Here is a 17,363-nt window from a genome sequence, read left to right as displayed (position 1 = left end):
GGGCCTGTTTATTCCCCGGCGTGTATTTTGAATTGGGCCCAAATAAATGGTGGTGTGTAAGCCCAAACTAATGACTCGGATGACGACATGTATGAGATCGTCTTGGAAGGCTTGAAATCGGTTTTTGACAGCTCTTCACTGTGTTTGATAGAAAAATTTAAAATATTTATAGAAAATTGACGAGCTTTCTAGAGAAGAACATATTAGGTACTTCTTCATGAATTACTAAAGCACCTAGATTTCAAAAATAAATAAAAATTTAACGTGTTTCTAATGTAAGCAATTTGAACAAAATCACTTATGAACAAAGGTTTGGGCTCATTTTCATTTGGTGAACCAACCTTTTCATCTTCTTTAATTTACAACCTAAGTTTTTATTTTTATTTTTAATTTTATACAATAGTATTGGGATGGAGATTAGGAATACGTTGCACAATGAGCATGTTATTATCAGAACTCTCCTACCGAATTGGCAAGGCAGACATATCAATCAACAACAGAGCTAGAATTTTTTTTCTTGTGTAGGCTAGCTGAAATTAGTACCATAAAATTATATGTTTATTTTTTCTTATATAAAATTATATAATAATCAATATAAAAGAACAATAATAGAATATAAACAATTCTTGAAATCATAACCCTAACCAACAACTTCAAGGACCATATAAATAATTAACCTACTAAATAAATAAAGAATATGTAAATAAAGCGATTAAGAACATATCAAAGGTTACATTTATTGGAAAATCGCAACGAAAAGTAAGGAATTGTGGAGATAGAGATTTAATTGTGAACTAAAAGAAAATTCTTTTTCTTTTCTTTATTAAGAAGTTTGGAGGCTAAATTGTATAGGGTAAATGATATTTTTCTTTAACGAATAGGATAGAAGGGGAGGGAGGATAGAACTAATTTATTATTTTTAGCAAAAAAATAATATTTATTACCTATCCTTCACTAAATATAAATGACATAATAACCTGTATTGGAATTGAGTGAGCTATGTATGCTACATGCATTAACATAAGCCATTAAAGCATGTGCATTAACATAAGCCATTAAAGCATGAGTTAAAAAAAAAAAAAAATATGGATAGTGTTATTCACACACCCTTATTCATTTTTTGTCATTGATCTTCGTCAATTCATTTAATCCGAAGGTTGAAAACTGAGAGGGATGTGTAAGAAATCAAAATAAGTGCTCAAGTAGCACTACACTTACAAAAAACCTCCCTAGGCTACAACCCACCTTAACCTTGTGGGTGGCTCCGCCCGTATCAAGAAATCTTGTTTGATATATTCATTAAGAAATCTCGCTACTCATACCAATTAAATTTGAGACTTCTCAATTACAAATGCAAAAGAATACAATTGCACATTATGCTAATAGAAATTTACTCCCTAAGGTTATAGTGGTTAACAATTGAAGTCATGGTAGCTTAAATTCTTTGTCTTTTGTTAATTGTCTTCTTGGCCAAGTGTGAGGCATACTTTTAGAACTCAATCCAGGGGTGCAAGTTGGAATGGTGTTTTTCATTCCGAAAATAAAACTTATGAATCCAAATCTGAATATTTTCCGAAAAAATGGAATGGAAGTTGGAATACATTTAGGGAGCCCGATAATTCCGAAAAAAAGTCAAATGTTTATAATTATTTACTCAAATTATGCATTTCATAATCTATTTTATTTTATTGTTATTTTGGATACCTTTCGTCCATTGTTTTTATATTAAACATACACTTATTTATTAAAAAGAATGAGCGTAATAGTACATCAAGAAATTAATTGAATTTATACTTGAGCATATACCAAATATTAAGAATGAACAATAAATTACGTGTATAAAAAGTTCGAGAATATTAATAGTACATCAACGATATTAATTCGTAGTGATATAAATTGTATATCGTTTTGGTATATCTCAGATATAAGACTCTGCTCTTCAACATTAACCAATTGGGCTACAAGTCGATATCCCGTATTTACCCTGAATAAAGATGACATAATTGAACTACAGGGAAAGTGACACACCCCGACCGAGATCAGGGCGTGCTGGCCGTCACGTGGAAGTGACGTAGCCATATGCACGTGCGGAAGCTAATAAAAAGTAATATAAAAGTACGAATAATTAAAAACTAGCATACAAAGTAGTAAAAACAAGTGCTAGCGTAAGTGAGACGCTAAGTTCAGAGCAAGTCTACAGCAGTCCAAATTAAAATGATGCGACAACAGTGCACCCGAAGGTGACCCTACATTGGTGAGTGTCTGTCAGAAATGCCGGGAAGCCCTCTGGGAAACCACTGAGCCTGCTAAGCAACTAGAACCTGGAGGGGCGCAAAACAAAAGCGTGAGTGGGCAAAAACAAAGCTTTTCAAAAACCATTTCAAAAACAATATTCTAACCCCTCGCCGTAAGACCTGTATACTTCCCAGAAAATAAACATATGCTCGTATATATAGATATGCCAATCATGCTCCATAATATGCCATGTCGGAACCTCAGAATAGAATGCAAGTGCTCAGGTATAATCACATCAAAGTATATATAGTCTGGCAGTCGGAGTCACCTAAAGTGACCTGTACGGCTGTATCTAGAGCTCAAATCTTAATCACTATATCTGAACCTGCCCACGAGTCGGAACCACCTAAAGTGGTCTGTATGACAAGCCTGGGTGTAATATATATAAACGCTCCAGTGCTACGATCACGTGAAGGCTGTGCGAATAATCGCGGGTCATCTACGAGTCGGAACCACCTAAAGTGGTCTGTACGACAAGACTGTGCACCTAACTTGGATCCAAGCTAAGCGTATGGTGCGGGAGGTGAACAACACGTGAAGGACTGTGCCCTACTCTGGGCGGGAGCACTAACACCGGGGGTGCAGGTTATGAGCTCTCTAAGCATCTCTAATCACTACTGAAAATAAACACGAATAACACTTACCTGTGCGTCCATAGCACCCCAAATATGCATATGTACATGTATGCAACTAATAATGCACGTGATGATGCATAAACAATAATAATATGGTGCATGGCATAAAACAATTAACCCTTTTTAAACAATTTCTGGGAAAATATAAGTATATAGGTATATACGGAAAACCAAAAGCCCACTCACTGATATGTGGAAGGGTCGTAACCCCCTGCCTCGAGTGACCACGCTCGTCCTCGGGATACGTCTCACCTATATGCGAAAATACTATAAAAACGTTAATTTTAAAGCACATAACCTTCCTTTCGTAATAACTTCTCATACATTGCTCAAAATGGACAATTGAATATACCAACGTGCTCTACACAACCTCAGGATCACACCCATATTTTTAGAAAAAATTTTCACCTCCGCACGTGCCCCCACGCGCCGGTCACGTGCAGGCACGTGCCTGGCACGCTGACGGTGTCAACTGACGCCGTTAGGAATATTCCGTCAGTTTTGACAGATTCCGTTAACGGCGTCAGGAATATTCCGTCAGAATTGACGGAATATTCCGTCACCTTCTCCGGCGAGCCTCCGGCGACGTCGCCGGCGCTGGAAACTGGAAAAATCTTCTAACTTCGTTTTCTCTCTCATTTCTCAACCATTTTCCACGATTCTTTGATGCGAGAATTATGCGCACACAAATTAAACCCTCTTTTTGTCAATTGTAGTGAAGTGTATAAGTAGGGATCGTTCTGGACCGGGGATTAGGAGGGATTGTTAATCACTTGGATTTGACTTAAAAACGTAAAAACACAATATAAAACACTATTTAATGCTCGAAGAAAGCAAAACTAAAAATAAGAAAGATTAAGACTAAGACTTCAACGAAATAGGGGGGAATTGGATTTGGACGAATTTAAACTAAAATGGATACTTGGAAACAAAACAAATTGTAAATATGGATTTGACGGAAATGAATGGATGGGAAGCTAGCTAAGGGGTTCATCTCTATACATGTTATACTTGCATACAAAACGATTTCTAATTGCTTTTCAATAAACCATGAATTCTCAACGCCCCGGGTTAATTAGGTCCGCTTAAATTAACTGTCAAGTTTTCCTTAAGTTAATGAATTGGATGATTACATACGACAATCCAAAGCATTCCTCACAAGTTCCCTACATGAATTGCATAATAGAGATACAAGCAAGAATCATTAAGCAACATGAAAACTATAAGTGTTGACGAGGCATTCGTTACTATGATTGCATGAAACTTATGCCAAGAATTTGTTTAACGCGATTGTTTATAAGCAACCTCCACTACTTGTGAATATAAGTTCATAACTATTACGTGAAACTCACTTATATTCTAGCGTCATATTCATGCATGAAAATTAAGCGTTCATTCTTAATAAACATACATAAATAGGATATCAATCAAATAGTTAAACAAATTGAATTCACAACTTATGAAACGTAATTAAAAGTAATCAAATCATATTGCAAGCATAAACATATATTTCGAATCACCCCCTAGCTAAGGGGGGTTTAGTTCCTCATACTTACAAAACAAAGATAATTGAAATTAAACATTGAAATCAAAGAAACACCTAAACATTCCAACAACTCAAACTTGAATTGTATGAACGTTTAGGCACTCTTCTCTTCCTCGTTGTTGTAGCACAAGGTCTAAGGATAGGTTGTGTGATGGTGTGAAGTGTTTTGGAGGGATGGGAAGTGGTTGGATAGTGGCTGCAATGGAGGAGAAAAACTGCACAGAAATGGAAGGATATGCACGGCAAGGGATGTGTGTTTGTGTTGTGTTGTGAATGGAATGAAAATAAGATGCCTTGGTGAATGGAATGCAAGGGTATTTATAGGAGGAGTGGAGATGTGAATGGCTGTTTGTTTAAGGTGTTTGTGGCTGCAATGATGAAGAGTTAGAGCTGGAAATGAATGGGAAAGCTGGAAAGGTAGTTGAATTGCACGGCACAAGTGTGAATGGTGCTGTTTTGTATGTGAATGCATGCTGGAATTGTATAAGGAAGCTGGAAAGGTAATGGGATTGCACGGCATATAATGGTTGTTGGTGTGTGAATGCATGTGTGTTAGGTGGAATGTAAGGGGAATAATGATGAAATGGGAAGTGGAAAGGGTATGAAATGCATGGCAAAGGGCTTTGTTTATGTGTTGGCATGGGAATTTCTGGTTCTAAGGCTTTGTTTGATTGGGCTAGGCCCTTTGTTTTATGTTCTAAAGTGCACACAAAGCTTCAATTTTGTCCAACACTTTGGCTCCAAGCATAAGCTATCCATTCTTGGCCCAAAAATGCTCCAAAAGGCTCCAAAATGCACTTCTTTGCTCCTTTAACCCTTAGAACCTGAAATCATACGAAAATGACTTAAAACACTTAAAGAACTAAGAAACAACAACATAAATGCACGAAAACAAGCTAAGTAAGTCGCCTAAATATGCTCCTATCATTCTTGCACCAAATTGAAGCCTAGAACTAGTAGAACAACGATATAACACTTTTAAGGCCTAAAAATCACGAGATCTTACCTGTCCACACAATCCAAAACCGGCCAACTTCGAACCAGGCGATTCCGACGTCAAAACTCTTCGAACGAAGCACTCCGAGGCTCCTTGGGACCTCACCAAGTCACCTACGAGCTTCAAAATCCCAAAAACGTGCTAGATTATTTTTGCATGAATAGTAACTAAAACGGACCTCGTCAAATCGACGTGAAAACGGCGATAACCTTACCTGAAAATGGTACCACTGGACTCCTCTCAGCCTCACGAGCACGAAGGTAGTCTTGGTTCCCTCGATCTGCAAGTGGTTGAGTGTGTTTGTGTGTGTCCGTACGTTTTCAGAAGGAAGAGGAAGGAAAGAGGACTCGGGAGAGAGAGAGAGAGAGAGAGAGAGAGACAGGGAAAGGGACAGAGAGACAGTGAGGGTGAGTGTGTGTGGATGGCCCAACACATGCCAACACACCATCAAACAACCAATAAATGTAAACGAAACGAACTAGGGGCAATATAGTCATTTCACACGCACGTGTTCGATATTCTCGGGACGGGATGTCACAGAAAGTCATCCCACCCACTAAACCAATCTAACTAATTGAAACTATTTTCATCAGATGTTGAAATTAAGAAGCATAAAAAGTTTAAATTTAATTTGATACTTTGGGTGAAAAGGCTTTGCTTAAGAAGGTTGTGTTTAACATATCTTGAGGAATATTCAGTAGTAAATTGTGTGTTCAAACTTCAAACATGCCCATTTGAACTACAAGAGATTTGGCCTTAATAGAGCATCACAGATAATATAACATGGTTGTTGGAAAAAAGAAGAGAAATTGTGACGAAAAAAGTTCACGGAAAAAGAAACCAAAAGGAAACTGCAGTTCTTTCAGTGTGCGCAAAGCTTGGTTAGGCTAGCATGTGATCAAAGGTGGATTTCATGTAGTTCTTCCCCCTTTGCGCTGAAGCTGTATGTACTCCTCATAATTCATTCCAATGTATTTCGGAGCTTGGCCTTCTTTTTCCAACAACTCCGGTGTGCGATAATTGTATCAACAGATGGTCCATGTGGTATGGCAATAGATATCCGCGTAGCTTTGTTGTTCTCAATTTCCCGATGCATCACTCTTGTATTTGCATTTGGTCAGCGAGGTTGACAAAGAAACCGTTGGCAGGGCCATTGACTGTAAGCGACTTTCCATTGTGTTCAACTTGGAGGCCATTCATCTTATTCTGGATAAGGAGAGTGAATAGGCCATGATCGTATGATGTGGTATACCAATTGCTTTTTGGCTGAGGGCAAGGCGGATAGTAGTTGGCGGCGACCATTTGTATGCCGCGATCCATGTTCATCGCATCGTGTATGTAGTTGGGCTCCAATCGCAAGCGTTTGGAGATTGCCCGTGTTACCTCTAATGCCACTTCTCTTGTTCTCTTGTTCTCTAATGCCACGTGAGGAGGCGTGGACAATGAGTTCCACATTGATCAAAGGAGAGATCTTGTATGGGCTTATAAGAGGTTGGACTACTCTCCATATTGCTAATTGGTTTTATGGTGGAACCCCAATTTTTTCATGGTATTAGAGCAAGTTGTCTCACGTGTGAAGCCAAATGGTCACATGTGCTCCATGTCATCATTCCGTTATGTTGTCCACGTGTTAGGCTCGAAAATTCGCCACACGTGAGGGGGCGTGCTGAGAATGAATCCCACATTGTTGGGAGGAGGGACCTTCGCCACACGCAATGGGGCGTGTTGAGAATGAGTCCTATATTGATAGGAGGAGAGACTTTGCATGAGCTTATAAGAGGTTGGACAACTCTCCATATTCCCAATTAGTTTTATGGTAGAACCCTAATTTCTTCATGGTATCAGAGCAGGTTGTCTCACGTATGAAGCCAAATGGCCACATGTTCTCCATGTCACCCCGTTATGTTGTCCATTTGTTAGGCTCGAAAATTCGTCATGCGTGAGGGGGCGTGTTAAAAATGCGTCCCACATTAATGAGGGGAGGAACCTTACATAAGCTTATAAGAGGTTGAGCTACTCCCCATATTGTCAATTGATTTTTATAATGAAACTTCAATTTTCTTCAGGATGGACTCTCACCTTGAAGAAGTCCCTCTAGAGAAGGAATTTGTCCAATGCAAGTTTATAGTTGGTTCCGTACTTAAACATCTCCGGTACATTATTTCCAAATTTGAACTCCTCCTCTTCGTCTGGGAGGCTGAAAAATTCTTGGAACTCGTCAATCATAGCCTTCATTAAGCATCATGATCATGATTAATTAATTAGATAGTGTAACTACTTAACTAATTAACTACTTACTATGAAGAAGGGTCCATTGACAGTTACTCATCAGGCTTGATGTCATGGAACGCGCTGCACGCGCTTGCGAAAATTAAAAGGCGAAAGGCGCTTGCTTCCCTAGGGTTCTGTGGCGGTGGAGTCGTCGTTGATGGCAACGGCGTCTGACTTCTCTGCCTGTGTCAAGCAGTTCGAGGGACGATCTGGTTTGTTTTGGAAGGTGTCGACGATCTGATTCATCTTGGTTTGCTCTGAGATTCCGCCATTGTCGTCTTCCTTGTTGGTTCTACCGGTGTCTCTGTCATTGTTTATGTTACGATCTGGTTTCGATTGAATTCACCATGACGATTTGCCCATGGTCTTTCTTGGCTACGCTGGAGAAAGTCCCGTCTTCTGTAAATCCTGTTTCCAAAGCTCGGACGTTTGCCTCCATTCTTTCTAATTCGGTGGAGTCAACCGTGCACCTCAGTCAGCTTCCGGCTCCAGTGGTACGTGGAGATAAACATATGTCAAGATTAGTGAGGATCTCTATCAAAATCAGTTGCAATCGTTCAAAACAAATCTTATTGGTCGTCTTCTGCTCAAAAAGGGTTCCACTCCGGTTAAAACTGAAGACTTGAAATCATCATTGGTTGCGTTATGGCGTCCACTTACCTCATGGCGTCTTGTACCACTAGGTAAGGGTTTTTTTGACATCCATTTCAGTACCGAAGATGATATGCGACGTGTGTGGGGAGGAGGTACTTGCACTCTGAATAATGGATTATTTTGTCTCTCTCAATGGAAGCCTGATTTCAAACCAGGGGACACTCTACCCCAGACTCATGCTCAAGTCTGGATAAAAATTTATGGACTGAGCCAAGAATATTGTCATCCACAACATTTAATGGAAATTGCTCGTGGGGTAGGCACTCCATTACAATTGGATAGAGCAACAAAAAAACGATTGTATGGATATTATTCAAGGGTTTTGGTGGATGTGGACCTAGCAAGTGATCTCCCTCATTCTATCATGGTTGAACGAGATAGTCATGGGTTTCCAATGGATATTATTTATGAAAAATTGCCACCTAAATGTAGCAATTGTGGTGTGGTCAGTCACTTGTTGGCCAATTGCCGATATGTACGTAAGGTGGATGATCACAGGGGACGTTCCCTCAGTAGAACAGGCAAATCAAAAGCTGTATCCAAAAGCCGTGTTCGACCGGAGTATCGCCCGATTCACGTTACGGCAACTCCTGATGTTAACAATGATAAGTTAGATGCTGTCGCTATGGCAGATCAGGCTATACATGTACCTATCAATCATGAATTGGAAAAAATTGCGAATGTAGTTATTTCTCACGATGATGTCCAACAAATAAATGAAGCTGTGGTTGTTTCTCATGATGGTGTTTTGCCTTCTACAGATATTAGGAAAATGGATGGTATAGTAACTGATATTAATGATGCTGATATTTCACCTATACAAGTTCCTCATCAGCAGACCACTACGGGTCCCTCTTCTGTCTTGGTTTCTGATAAACCAACTACTAATGATTTGAGTTCTAATTCTACCAAAATGGTTGAAAATTCAGATTTACTTTCTATTACTGTGGAACCTGTTGGCCCTCCTCCAGGATTTGAAAATACCCATGCTTGTGCTAATAAGACTATCATTTCGGCTAGTATGGTGAACTTGGTTACTTCAAGGGCACAAAAGGATCTTCAACATGTTACATCTTGGTTTGATATGGCGGAATCCGGGTTACCTTCGAATAGCGTTAGTGCGTCCACTCCTGCGAAGGATATTGATGATACCGACATGGAAAAAACTTCGTGATGGTGATTCGCGTCCTGAGCCCATTGAGACACGGGCTAGGACTGCTTCTAAAAAAATTACCCAATAAAGATGCTTTATTGGAATATAAGGAGCATTGGCAATCTTCCAACACACCGAGCTCTTCGTAGTATTGTCAGTAAATATTCTCCAGATATTATTTGTATTGCCGAACCATTTGTTACTCTCAACCGTGTTCGTCCTTACTTTTGGAGGTCAATTGGTATGACTTTAGTAGGGGTTAATGATCGTGGCCTTCAGCAACCTAACTTATGGATTTTTCATTCAGTGCAAGTCTCTTCTCCTAAGATAGTTTGTGCCTCAACATGCTTTTGTTCATTTTAATGTGAATGGTATTACTCATGGTATTTCCTTTGTTTATGTGGCTACTACTGTGGTGGAACGCCGTTCTCTGTGGCTTTCACTTGCTCATGAAACTTCTATTTTTGCTGGACCTCACCTTATTTTGGGAGATTTTAATGCTGTTTTAGGTGCACATGAAAAAATTGGTGGCATTCTACCACAACGTTCTTCTTGCGAGGAATTTCAGGCAATGGTTGATACGTGTGGTCTTTTACCGGTTCACAATAAAGGCTCCCCTTTTACATGGACTAATGGTCGTGGTATTTCTTCGCACATTGAAATGCTTCTTGATCGGTGTTTTTGTTCTTCCTTTTGGTATGACACCTAGCCAGTTACTAGTTGCTCAACTCTTGCACGTCATTCTTCGGACCATAATCCACTTTTAATCTCTTTTCAACAATACGTTGCGCAATTTCCCACACCTTTTCGGTTTTAGCGTGTTTGGTTGGATCACCCGGATCAATTTCGTAAACGACGCTTGGGGTTCTTTCCAAGTTTTTGGGTGTCCAATGTATGTCTTGCAAGCAAAGCTTAAATTATTGAAGCCTCTTCTCAAAGCTTGGAATTCTAATGTTTTCGGTAATGTTAACACCAGTGTCAACTCTGCTCGGAATGCATTAGAATCTATTCATCTTGAGATTTCTACTTTGGGGTTTTCCGAGATTCGGCATGAGGCTGAGTTACGAGTGCATTCCCATCTCTCTCATGCTTTAATTGTTCAGGAAAAATTTTGGAGTGACAAGGCTCGTTTAAAATGGTTACAAGATGGGGATTGAAATACTAGTTACTTTCATAAGATTGCTAAAATTCGTCGTGCTCGTAATTTATTTCCTCTTTGCAAATTGGATCGGACTTGGTGGAAAATGTTGATTCTTTACGATCTCATGTGGTTGATCATTTTTCTAATGCTTTCTTTCATGATGGCTCCACTACTAATACATATATGGTTTCAAGGTTGATTTCTCCTATGGTTTCTGCCTCTGAAAATGATTCATTACTAGCTGTCCCTACCTTTGATGAAGTTCGGTCCACTGTATTTTCTATGAATCCTAATAGTGCTCCTGGTTCGGATGGTTTTGGTGGGCAATTTTTTCGTGCCGGTTGGGATTTTGTTGGTGTTGATGTTGTGTGTGCAGTTCGCTCATTTTTTCAGTCTGGTTATATTCTCCCTAATCTCAATTTTAATTTTGTGGCTTTGATTCCGAAATCACCAGAGGCTAATGCTATCTCCCAGTTCCGTCCAATCGCTTCAACAAATTTTTTTCTTAAAATTATTACCAAGATACTTGCTAATCGTCTTGCTCCTATTGCTGCCAGAATTATTTTGCCAAACCAGTTTGCTTTTCTCAAAGGCAGGAATATTTTAGATTGTATCTTATTAGCTTCCAAAGGTATTAATTTGCTTGGTAATAGGAATTATGGTGGGAATGTGGCCATTAAATTTGATGTGGCTAAGGCCTTTGATACGTTAAGCTGGAGCTTTCTCACAAATGTTTTATCAGCTTTTGGGTTTCATGCAACGTTTGTCAAGTGGATTGGTGCTATTCTTGCCTTAGCACGTTTGTCTATTATTTTTAATGGATCTGCAGTTGGTTTCTTTGGTTGTTCACGAGGGGTTCATCAGGGGAATTCGCTTTCTCCTCTTCTTTTTTGTCTTGCTGAAGAGGTTCGTAGTAGAGGAATCCTTAAACTTCGTAATTCAGGCCGTATTAATTCTATTTCTTCTCCTCGCAGGGTAGTGGCTCCATCACATGTTCCTTTTGCTGATGATATCCTTGCGTTTTGTAGAGGTGATAAGACATGGCCTGCTTCTGTTCTAGCTCAAGTAAAGTCTCAGGCTTGTAATTTTATTGGAAAAAATGTTGTGTTCTTTATAATGAAGGGGGTCTTGGTATTCGTAATTTTGCTTCTTTAAACAAATCGTTTCTTCTTAAGAAGTTTTGGGACATTTTGACCACCTCCTCTATGGCTGCAATTTTTCGTCGAGGCCGCTTTATTAATTGCTCGGGACTACCTTGTTTGACTTATAAATGTTCCTCCATATGGCCTGGGTTGCGCCTTCTTGTTGGGGATATTGTTTCTAAATCTCATTGGATTATTGGTACCGGTCACAAAGTTTCTTTTTGGCATGCAGTTTGGTTAACTGAGCCCATTGCGGATGCTTTGGATATTCCCATGTCTATGCGAAAGTCATTCATATCTAAAGTTTCTGATTTTATATATAATGGCCACTGGTGTCAACCTGCTTTCCTCCATAATCGGATGCACTCAATATGGAATCAATTGCTCTCTATTACTTTGCCTATGGATCCTGGACTGGATGACCTATTGGTTTGGAATGATGCTACTGATGGTCATTTAACACTTGCTCGGGCTTATGATTTTAAAAGAAGTAAATAACCTCTGGTTACTTGGGGTAATTGGGTTTGGCGTTCTTGCTACCGTCCTCGTAATTCAATTATTTCATAGAAGTATATGCATGGTAAGCTTGTCACAGATCATGTGATGTGGTATAACAATTGCTTTTTGGCCGAGGGTAAGGCGGATAGTAGTTGGCGGCGACCATTTGTATGCCACGATCCATGTTCATCGCATCGTGTATGTAGTTGGGCTCCAATCCCAAGCTTTCGGAGATTGCGCGTGTTACCTCTAATGCCACTTCTCTTGTTCTCTTGTTCTCTAATGCCACGTGAGGGGGCGTAGACAATGAGTTCCATATTGATGAGAATAGAGATTTTGCATTGGCTTATAAGAGATTGGACTATTCTCCATATTACCAATTGGTTTTATGGTGGAACCCAAATTTTTTCATGGTATCAGAGCAAGTTGTCCCATGTGTGAAGCCAAATGGTCACATGTGCTCCATGTCATCACCCTGTTATGTTGTCCACGTGTTAGGCTCAAAAATTCGCCATACATGAGGGGGCATGCTTAGAATGAATCTCACATTGATGGGAGGAGGGACCTTCGCCACAAGTAAGGGCGCGTGTTGAGAATGAGTCCCACATTGATGGGAGAAGAGACATTGCATGGGCTTATAAAAGGTTGGGCTACTCTCCGTATGACTAATTAGTTTTATGGTGGAATCTCAATTTCTTCACGGTATCAGAGCAGGTTATTCCACGTATAAAACCAAATAGCCACATGTGCTCCACGTCACCCCGTTATGTTGTCCATATGTTAAGCTCGAAAATTTTCCATGCGTGAGAGGGCGTGTTAAGAATGAGTCCCACGTTAATGGAGGGAGGGACCCTGTATAAGCTTATAAGAGGCTAGGTTACTCTCTATATTGTCAATTCGTTTTATGGTGAAACCTTAATTTTATGGATTCTCACCTTGAAGAAGTCCCTCTAAAGAAGGAATTTGTCCAATGCAACATTATAGTTGGTTCTGTACTTGAACATCTCCAGCACATCACTTCCAAATTTGAACTCCTCTTTCTCTTCGTCTGGGAGGCTGAAAAATTCATGGCACGCGTCAATCATAGCCTTCATTAATCATCATGATTATGATTAATTAATTAGTTAGTTTAACTACTTACTATGAAGAAGCCTCATTCTTCGCAAATTTTGATGTGGTCATGAATGATTTTGCACCGTTGATCAGGAGATCCCAATGTGAGAAGAGACATATCAACTATGGGGATTGCAAATTCAGGATCGTTTGGATCCGCCTCCTCATTAAGATTTATGTTGAAGGCATAAGCGGAAGGAACAGAGTTGAGAACAGGAGATTCCACAAGTGATTTGAAGCTTGTTACTTTCCATGGTTTGAGCAGCAACTGGCTCCATCGCTTCAAACTTCAAAGACTGGAGAGTATTATAATGTGATGTTAAGTAATAAGAACATATAGAACGAGTGGAAGTAGGAGGATGAAAGAAATGGTTCCATACCTTCCATTTATAGAGCTAGCAATGAGAACTGAGAAGTTGGTACGCAAGTATCTCAATTTTCAAGTGGTTTTAAAATACTTCTTACTTAAAATTCTTTTATTTTGGAGGCCGCAAACAAATATTTAGCAGAAGGCGTTTTATCGCAGTGCTGGAAATCAATGATGCCTATGCGTTGTGAGTGCGAGTTTGATTCTCACTAATCCCCTTCTCATTAACAACTAACAATTTAACCTACTAATACTATCGTTAAATTGTACATAAAAAAAGAACAAATATATATCCAAAAATAGAATGTGTTTGCTTACTTTCTAGCTAACCTTGGGTCCTACATGTATTAGAGAGTTGGTAGAAATGTAGTATGAACAATGTGTTAAGAGTAGTGTTTTTGTTTTGGAAATTACCACTAAAATTACAAAAATGGTACGCGTACCACACTTTTCATCAACATTTGTACCACCTCTCTAATAAAGATGAGACTCATATGTGTTGGTAGGTCCTACCTCTATTAGAAAGGTGGTATAAAAATTTCGTAAGTGTAGCATTATTCCTAAAATTATATGTCTCTTTCCAGCTAACATTACCAAAATTATACATAACTTAATTGTGCTCGGGTTAAATGGCTCACTGAGGTGATATTAATATCGTGTTTTTCCATGCTTATTATCGAGGTAGGCATTCTTCTTCTAGGAATGTCACTCTTTTGGATGGTGATAATGTACTATTTTCTCATACTGCTATTGTTGATCATGTGGTAAACTTTTATCGGTCTTTATTTAATTCTTCGTTCACACCAACTAGAATTTACGTAATACCACCTATGGTTAGTGAAGAGGAAAATCTTTCTCTTTCTTGTTTAGCTTCAATAGATGAAATTAGAAGTGCTGTTTTTCCTATGGATCCCTCGAGTGCTTCGAGACTTGATGGCTTTCCTGGTTCCTTTTATCAGTGGGATATTGTTGGTTTAGATGCTATTGCTTTTGTGCAGGATTTTTTTAAGCGTGGATGACTTTATCCCAATGCCAATTGCAACTTTGTGGTTCTTATCCCTAAAGTAAAAGGAGCTGCCACTATTGCTCAGGGTTGGCCCATTACTCTTGCTAACCTTCTGTTCAAAATTATCCCCAAGATTCTTGTTGATCGATTCGGCCTAATTGCCACTCGCATTATTTCTCCTTAACAAACATCATTTTTCAAAGGTAGATGTATTTCTGATTGCACTAGGCTAGTTTCAGAAGGGTTCAATTTATGGACAACAAGGCTTTTAGCGGTAACGTAGGCATAAAAGTCAACATTGCTAAAGCTTTTGATACTTTGAACTGGAATTTTCGTCCCCATGTGCTTTCTAGTTTTTATTTTTCTATTATCTTTGTGGATTGGGTGCGTGTTTTATTACAGTTAGCTCGCTTTTCAATTTTGGTAAATGGCACACCGCATGAGTTTTTCTCTTGCTCCCAGGGGGTATGTCAAGGTGACCCTTTTTCTCCACTTCTTTTTTGTTTAGTAGAGGTTTATCTTTGCTTTTGATGATTTTAACAGGTTTACACGAGGATGAAGCGTGGGTAACTCGTTACAAAAAAAGTTATTTTGATGATTTTAATTTTTTTAACTATTAAAAAAACTTACTATAAAATACAATGGTCATAGTGTGATTCCAAAAAAATTTGAATCGGTACAATAGTCTTAGTGTATATGTAAATATGGTATCTTAAATATGTATTATTCCATTATTATTTTATATAAATTTAAAAAATTTAAGTTTTATTTTTTTATTTATTTATTTTTATAGTATACTATAGGCAAAGAGTAAGATTAAAAAAAAAAAAAAATTATAAAGCACATTAAAAATAAAGTTTTTTTTTTTTTTTTTTTTTGCTAGTAAAGGAAAGAACTATATTAAAGAGAAAAGCCCTTAGGTCAATCTGTTTGAGTAGAATGAAAAAGGTAGGTTGGATGAGCAGCCAATGGAATAGTTTTATCCCAAAAATGGAAGCCATTAACTGAGAAACCACACTTGTGATTCATCTGCTAGAAAATTGGCTTCTCTGAAGACAAGCTTCCAACAAATATCCTCAAAAAAGCCCGCCAGCCATTAAATATCAGCAAGAATGGTCCTCAGTCTCCAGGGAGCATGATAGGCACCACGAATAGCCTCAATAACCACCTTAGAGTCGCATTCAACAATGATGCACTTGAAACCCCTAGAGTTTGCCATCCATAGACCAACACGAAGCACCAAACATTCCGCCACATTAATGGTATTCTATCCAACACTATGCACCCCAACAATGATAGGGAAACCATTCTCATTTCTAATGACAAAACCATAAGCAGCCTGCTGGTTAATCATCGAGCCGTCAAAGTTGAACTTGACAAAACCAGTTTCTGGGGGAGACCATCGAATGAAGCCGGGTTTCGCCTTCTGGTCACCAGAAGGCCCATTATGCACCAGTAGATTAGCTGCACGATAATCTCTACCCATACTTAACGCTGAATTCACAATTCTAGTGTAATTTGAATTTTTATTTTGAAATACAACAAGGTTCATTTCCTTCCAAATTTGCGAACAAATAAGGAGCATCATATTTAACTCACTCAAATCGTCAACGATTTTGCTGTCCAGGGAGCTTAGCCAATCATTGAAATTAAGGGTTTGATTTATCTTTAAAGAGATAGATATAGTGGGGTTGTTCCACACCTGCCTAGCAAAATCACTGTAAACAAAAAGATGGCTAATACTCTCATTATCTGAGTTACAAAGGGGACAAATAGTAGGCATATTATTAATATATCTTGCCAAATGGTCTTTGGTTTGGAGTTTCCCCAAAATGAGAAGCCAACTAAAGATTTTTACTTTGTGAGGCAAGTTAAGGTTCCACATCCTTTTCAAAAGCTTGCTAGAATTAACATTGTTATTAATAGAGTTTTGTAGTTGCAGACTTGACAGAGAATTTACCATTAGCATTTGGTCCCCAACAACATGAATCGTCTTGAGAGGCTAAAGGCAAAGGAATACTACAAATTTTGTTAACAACATCAACCATAGAATATAGCAATTGTCTATTCTGTTGACCATTAACAATAACTTGGCTCACTTTCAGGTCATGATCAACATTATTAAGTTGGGAGCTAGATAAGAGATTGGTAAGAGGGAAAGGAAGGACCCAATTATGGGTCCAAAAAAGAATATTTTCTCCATTTCTGGCTACTCAGCTCAACCCCATCCTAACAACTTCCCTAGCCTTTAGGATACCTTTCCACACACAGGAATAATTTTGTCTAATTTTATTATTAAAAAAATCTTCATTTTCCAAATACTTATTTTTAACAATTTGGACCCACCAATTTTGATCTTCGATTAGGACTTTCCACCCTAATTTAGCCAAACAAGCATTGTTAAAGTGAGCACTCTTCCTAATGCCTAACCATTCATTCTCTTTAGAGCAGCAAATTTTGTCCAACACAACAAGGTTTAGTTTGGAGTCTTTTTCCCACAAAAATTTCCTACTCTCTTTATCAATAGCCTTAGTAATATTTTCAG

The 17,363-nt window shown here is 38.7% G+C and overlaps 1 pseudogene; it reads right to left on the bottom strand.

Moving 5' to 3' along the window:
- Positions 1 to 6,355: 6,355 nt before the first annotated feature.
- Positions 6,356 to 13,723, bottom strand: LOC125470287 (annotated as a pseudogene).
- Positions 13,724 to 17,363: the final 3,640 nt, after the last annotated feature.

The sequence above is a fragment of a genome, unplaced genomic scaffold (assembly GCF_019419815.1).
Source record: "Pyrus x bretschneideri cultivar Hongxiangsu unplaced genomic scaffold, Pyrus_bretschneideri_v1 Contig5, whole genome shotgun sequence".
NCBI classification, from domain to species: domain Eukaryota; kingdom Viridiplantae; phylum Streptophyta; class Magnoliopsida; order Rosales; family Rosaceae; genus Pyrus; species Pyrus x bretschneideri.
This window is presented reverse-complemented; position numbering and strand designations above follow the sequence as displayed.